We start from the raw sequence: 6,862 nt of genomic DNA, 5'->3' as shown, positions 1-6,862 counted from the left end.
AAAGGATGAAGTCTGGGATTATGCCCTTTCTGCACTAAACGCGAATAAAGGAGTAGTGAGAAGCAATGAATATATGGCAAGATCATAGATGGACTAGATTTTTTTGCGTAATGAAGTAAAAACAAATAACACCTTTAATCTAGCATTATTACGGTAATGGTAATTCCGTCAGTTAGGAGGGTTATGGGGAGGGGGACCACGCCTCCAACTTTTTTATATGAATGGGCGTGGCTTTCATTGCTTTCCGGTAAAATTTGCCCCTTGAGTACACCCCCCCCCCCCCCCGAAAAATTCGAAACCACGACCTGTGTAAAGATAAGGTTAAAAGTATCGGAATGAAAAATTCGCTAATTTCTCAGGTTTTTTTATTAACGTCACTCTAGTCACTGTAAAAAAAAAAAAAAAAAAAAAAACTATGCTTTCAGTGAGGGTATCCGATGGTCAAAATAAGAACAACACTGCAGGATACTTCTTCTAGAAATAACACTGAAGAAATTTAACACCCCTGGAAGGAAGTCTAAAACGCGTTTCCTCAAATGCCTCAAAAACTCATATCTGCAGATACTGCGCTTTTCCTTTCCACAACAGGATAACGAAGGTTTTCATATTTAAAAGAAACTCGACAGGGCAAGGAAAAGAGTAATTGCAGATGGATATTCCGGAATGTTCTTTCATGAAACCACAACGTTCTCAGTCATTGGGTATTTCTGCACTTTTCACGCCAGCCATCAACATAATCTCGTCTGTGGATAATGTATTCGAGGAAGGGTTGACGAACTTGGAGCGGAAACTCCAAAGAGAAACGAGAGGGCAGTTGAAATGTTTTTTGGGGTGACCATAAATCTTGCACATGTGAAGTGATGATGAACGCTGGTTTGGGTTGAGTTGTTTGCGTTTTAAATCTTTTAGACCAAAATTAGGTTGTTTAAGCACGTCTGTAAGAGAAGACGCATTTAGTATCCGTTATCAGCAGAGGTGTTTGACGTCACACCTGACAACATCGAGCAAATTTTATGTAACACATTGCTTGAAATGAATTAGGGTGTTCATATAGTCACGGGCGAAGTGAGAAGTGCTGTAGGTCAAATGCTCGACAAAATATTTTTTTACTCGCAATTAAAACATCTCGAAAAGAAATAAGCTATTGATGACAAAACATGATGTTCTGAACAGAATTACCTCGATGGGAGGTCACTTTGACCTCCCAAAATGTTCCTTAACTCACACATTTTGTCTGACGATTCGGAAAATCCGGAGACATATGTTGCAATTTTTGAATGCCCGAATGTCCCTTTTCATTAGATGCACTTATGAGTGCATACTCGTATTTTATCATTCGGCAAAATTTGAAACTCCTCGGGGGGGGGGGGAGGTAAGGTGCAAGTTGCAACATTCAAATTTTTTGAGGGGATTTTTTAAATTTATGTATTCATTAATATATTCTTAATTTAAAACATTTTATTTTATTTTATTTTTTTATGTTTATATTTTATAGTTTGTGTGTGTGTGGTATGTCATTAGTGTGTGTTGGTTTGTGTCTGTGGCATGTCGTAGCGCAGAACTTTTCCAATAAAATTTAAAAAAAATAAGAATAATAGTCATTAAAAATGAATAAGTAAGTAAATAAAAAACATTAAAAAAATAAAAAATAACAGCTAAAAATAAAAATAATAATAAAGGGAAACAGAGTCAAGAAAATTTTTGGGGAGAATTTGCGCCATTGGATTTGGGGGGCATGGGCACCCCTAGAGCTTCATTCGGTAAACTGAGAATTTCCGCCTTCCTAAAAGTGTAACTTCGGGGCTCCCCTAGTTCTGAATCTTCAATTATTTCGATTACTATTATGCACTTACTTTAAAGTGACTAGACATCTCGATTTTTGCGGGACAGTCCCGCTGGCTGAATATCCTAATAAAATATGTCCCGCTTTTCCCTTATAATGTCCCGCTTTTCTGCTAAAGTTTCACCAAATGGGGGAAGTAGAAATAAATTAGCTTTTCAATATTTTTGTGGGTATTCATGTTAACAGTAAAATATATCCTTTTAACCAAGATAAACCGTTCGTATTAATTCAAGTAATTTCTAGATTTTTGAGAGGCAAGGAAAATTTACTACTGAAAATTGATTCCAACTGACGAAATTGTAGTTATTTGCAGTAATAAGCTTCAGCTACTGATGGCATATTGAGTTACTTTCCAACTTAAGTTCTTTATAGGTACATCTGAATTATTTTTCATTCATTAATTATGTGCTCGTATTTCCAAATTTCAGAACAATTTCTATGATTTCATAAAATATTTATTTGATTTTTTTAAAAATTCATTTAATTAGTTTTGTTAATTTTATCGACCACATTTCCAATTTCGACTGCTAACGTAACGCTTTTTGTCACGATCTGTGTGCTCGAATGATCTCAGATATATCGTATGTGTTGTTTCCTTTCAGTCGAAATTCAAAGGGGCACATTCGAAATTCGTAGAACAAGATTCCACAAGAGAACCATTGTCGAGAAAGTTTATTTGGGTGTTTCAACTCAGAAGGGAGCAGCAGAAAGAGAGAAGGAAAAAAAAATTGATTTCCAAGAACTTTACTTCCAAGTACTGCCAACAGCTCAGGTACAGGCATCAGTTTACATGACGTCAGCTTTGTTTTGATTCCAGCTCGTCTTATAACAGAGGTTAACACTTTTATTTGCTCGCTCATTATCTTATTTTATGGAATTTTTTTGCTTGGTTTTCATTTTTTGTTTTATTTTTCACTAATGGTGCCCTCACGGCTCTGCTTGTTAGAAAATGGAAAGGACACTTGGTTCGCTTGTATATTTACAAATAATGGATGATGAATTTCTCGTCAATATGGCTATGTTAATTTGCTCGTCCCTGTTATAGTAATTTGCTCGTCCACGTTATGATAATTTACTCGTCCATGTCATGATAATTTACTCGTCCATGTTATGATAATTTATTCGTCCATGTTAATATGCTCGGTAAAATGAGCTTAAAATAGGAATAGAAAAAGAACAAAATCGAATTTTCAAAAAATCGCTTCAAGCTGCGTAACAGACATCCAGTAGAGATCCAGACTTTTTGCATAATCAATTTATTTATTTATTCATTTGTGTAATAGAGTAGAACCCGGTTATACAGCGGGGATTGGGAGCAACATTTTGTGGCCGCGCTATAAGATAATTGCTGTATGATGAAATTAAATTTTTGTCATCGCGGTATATTGAAACTTTCCGACCAATACTCAGAAGACATGTAACTTAAGTTATTTGTTAATTTACCGAACTATCGCCAAATAGACACTGGATTCGGCATTTCCATTTTTATGCCAAATTTCTTTCCAAATTAGTGACGCTAAGTCAGCGACGTTTCGCCAAATGTTCTCCAACTTATGACGTTGCTTCGTCGGCAAAGAAGTTAACATCGATTGGCCACAAACAATGTATAAAGGCCCTTTTTGGAACATCGAAATGCACCAAAAGAGGATATTTACATGTAGACCCTATACAAATCCTACATACGAAATTTCAAAAAATTTCAAGATACCTCTTTTGAGTTATACGAGGCCCATGCATTACGCACTTACATACGTACATACGTCACGAGAAAGTTCAGTCTAATTGAAGATGGAATGGTCTAAATTATTTCGGCTGCCCGTACATTTATAAGTACACTAGCTGCAATCTACCTCAAAAATATACGTATATTCGGCGTTCCAAGCATTTTATGTTATGATATAAATTTTCCCATTTTCATTAAAAAAATTATTGCTTCTCCACTCCTATTAGTCAAAGTATGATGTTACATAGCCTATAACCTTCCTCAATCAATGGACTATTCAACACAAAAAGACTTTTTCAATTCGAACCAGTAGTTCTTGAGATTAGTGCGTTCAAACAAATTCGACAGTAGTTAAAATACACATAACCCGCAAACACTCGTAAACTCGTATAAAACGGTTGGAATCAAACAGAATATTTAAGGATGTAGGCATCTATTAATTGAGGAGCATCCATGTTATACCGTTTACTTTTTTAATGAAGTTTTTCAACGGTGAGCAGGCTATTGTACATTTTCAGCTTTATATTATTAGTTAATTAATAAGAAAAATAAGACAATAATACGTATTTTTTTACAACTCATTTTTAGCATCGTTTAGGATTTTCTCTGAAATTCAGGTAGAACTTAGCTCGATCTTGAGGAACCTCGAAGTATGCCTTATGGCTGACTCGCACCTACGCGCACTGGATCGCGAAGCCCGATCTTTCAGGTCGAGCCACCGTGAATACATGCACTCGGCGTTCCCAGCATTTTATACTGTGATATAAATTTTCCCGTTATCATAACGTTTTTTACTGTTGCTCCATTCCTATTGGCCAATTTGTTATGTTATATAGCCTATAGCCTTCCTCAATCAATGGACTATACAACACAAAAAGAATTTTCCAATTCGAACCAGTAGTTCCTGAGATTAGAGCGTTCAAACAAACAAACACTTCACTTTATATTATTAGTAAGATAAGATATAGATTTGTGCGTGTAGATGGATAAAGAAAAAAATACTCAACATTCATTCGATTGTGAGTGGAAACGAAATTTAGGCCGAAATCCGAGTGAAAATTTTTCCATGATTAGAATACTGCGAGGCTCATAATTTCGAGTTTTCCCCGAAGGGGGGGGGGGGAGGGGCGAGACCAAAGAATACTCAATGCAAATTTTATCAAAAGGCGACTAAAACCACACTCACTCCTTATATGTAGATGCCTCAATTGCCAAATCGATTAACTCGACTTTTTTAAAAAAATCCTCCTTTCTGCTTTAATAGTGCTTTATCAATGCTTAGTATGTGAATTTATATTTATGTTTTGGTTCAGTACATTTCTAACCATGTGATGGCAGAACATGTAACACGAGGGCCTATTTACACCTATGGATAACATCATCTTCTTCATAACTTTTCTCTACTTTTTGTTTTATGGAGTTCATCGATTTGGAAAGTGAGGCATGCATGTCACAACATTAACTTCTCAAATACGGGGAGGAGGTCAATTGTCTTGTACAAACTAATTTGTTTTCAATTATTGTTTACAATAGCTAGGCAAGGGCGGATTCAGGGGAGAGTCAAAGGGTCATCTGACCTCCCTGTGACAAAAATTTTATTATTATTATTATTCAAATTTCAAATTTTTAGATATGAAAGACTAGTATATGGAACTAATGTTAACCTTTTTTTGCTTCGTTCTGTAGGGTTTTTCTTCCCAGTATGACATAGTCCAAAGGATATGACTGAGTTCGTTTACTGTGCTACTTCTATTATGAGTTTTTTGTTCATTTTCAAAAGAACTAGCACCTCAAATGAGCTTAATTAGTTTTCAGAGCACTCTTCCACTTCAAACCACACGTTGTGTGTGCTATAAAATGTTTTAGTAATGTAGAAATATGATTTTAAGTGAAAATTTGGGGCAATATGATCCACGACACAGGTTACACCATTGAAAAAATTAAGGGGAGAGGTTAATTTGAAAGGGTTTTGATCTCATTTGGTGGTGAGTGTAGGTCGTAGCATGTGAGGAGTAAGCCAACATCCTTATGGGGGGGGGGGGATGGTCATCCTTGTTTAACTGACTTCTTTATGCGGTATAATACGCTGACCATTGAAACTTGACCCCCCTTTCAAAAAATTCTGGATCCGCCCCTGGGGGAAAGACCAGGACGGACCCCTTTCCCTAGACCTTTCAGCAACCTTTGGGCAACCTAGCCCTTTTGCAATCTAGGGAAGCAACCTTTCTCTAGACGGGAAAGGTTGCTTTTCGATTATTAGCATTCTGCACTATATTGCTACTCTAGATTTAGAAAAATTACAAATGATGGCAAAATGTTGTCAAATCGTGAAATGATAAATTAGTTAACTATTTTTTACTAATTAGCATTACTATTTAGCAGGTGTGTCCATCAAGGGGATAGCGCACCATGGCGCAGACTATGACATTGAAATTTTTAGGTGAGGGGGGGGATTTTCAGGAGTATTTTTTGTTTCTTTGAAGGTCCTCGTTTTTTGGAGGATGGGCACTTCTGCATTTGACGCTATACTGTGTTTAATAGTATACGACCGTGGACAGGTAAAAGACAGTAACTGCAAGTTTTTAATTCTTTTTTTTTCTTTTGCATTTTTACATTTTTGTCGCGTATTGTACTTACTTTTACTTTATTTCGCAAGCTAATTTATTTGTTTTCCGCTGAAAAAAAGTCTAATTCCAACATTTCCCTATTGTTGGTAAGGGTTCCAAGACCGTTTTCTTCATATATCTCGTAAACTCATTTTTGTAGATACAGCCGTTTACCTGACCAAAGCAGTATAAAAGGACGGTTTGATTTGGCTTAGCACGCTAATTTTACGGAAAAGAACTGAAAAAAGAAATTTTAAACTGAAATATGTTTCCGAAATTTAACATCAGTATCGTAAATTATTTTAAGAATTGAACATCTTTACCAGAGAATAAAGTGTTCTGTGTGTGTGTGTGTGTTTTTTTTTCTTTTTGGTGAGTGTGTAAATAGACATCATGCTCGCTAATATTTAAAAAATTGCTACTACTTTGCATCATTTGTCAGTGCAACAAAATCAGATGGAAACATTTTTCAATTTATACAACCCTTTATCTAATTATTTGTTGAGCATACAAGAAGATTCATCGGTTCTGAGAAAGCAATGATACTTCCTCATTGTTCGTGAAGTATAATAAGTTTTACTTCCGAGAAAACAATGGCGGGATAAAGTGCGTTGCCACGGCAGTAAATGGAGATTCGAAATAAAGGCATCAGGACTTCCAAAGAAATCGTACTTCTGTAGAAAAAGTAAA

This window comes from Uloborus diversus, chromosome 8, assembly GCF_026930045.1.
Source record: "Uloborus diversus isolate 005 chromosome 8, Udiv.v.3.1, whole genome shotgun sequence".
NCBI classification, from domain to species: Eukaryota; Metazoa; Arthropoda; class Arachnida; order Araneae; family Uloboridae; genus Uloborus; species Uloborus diversus.
The sequence above is the reverse complement of the archived record's forward strand: the minus strand, read 5'-3'. Positions refer to the sequence as shown.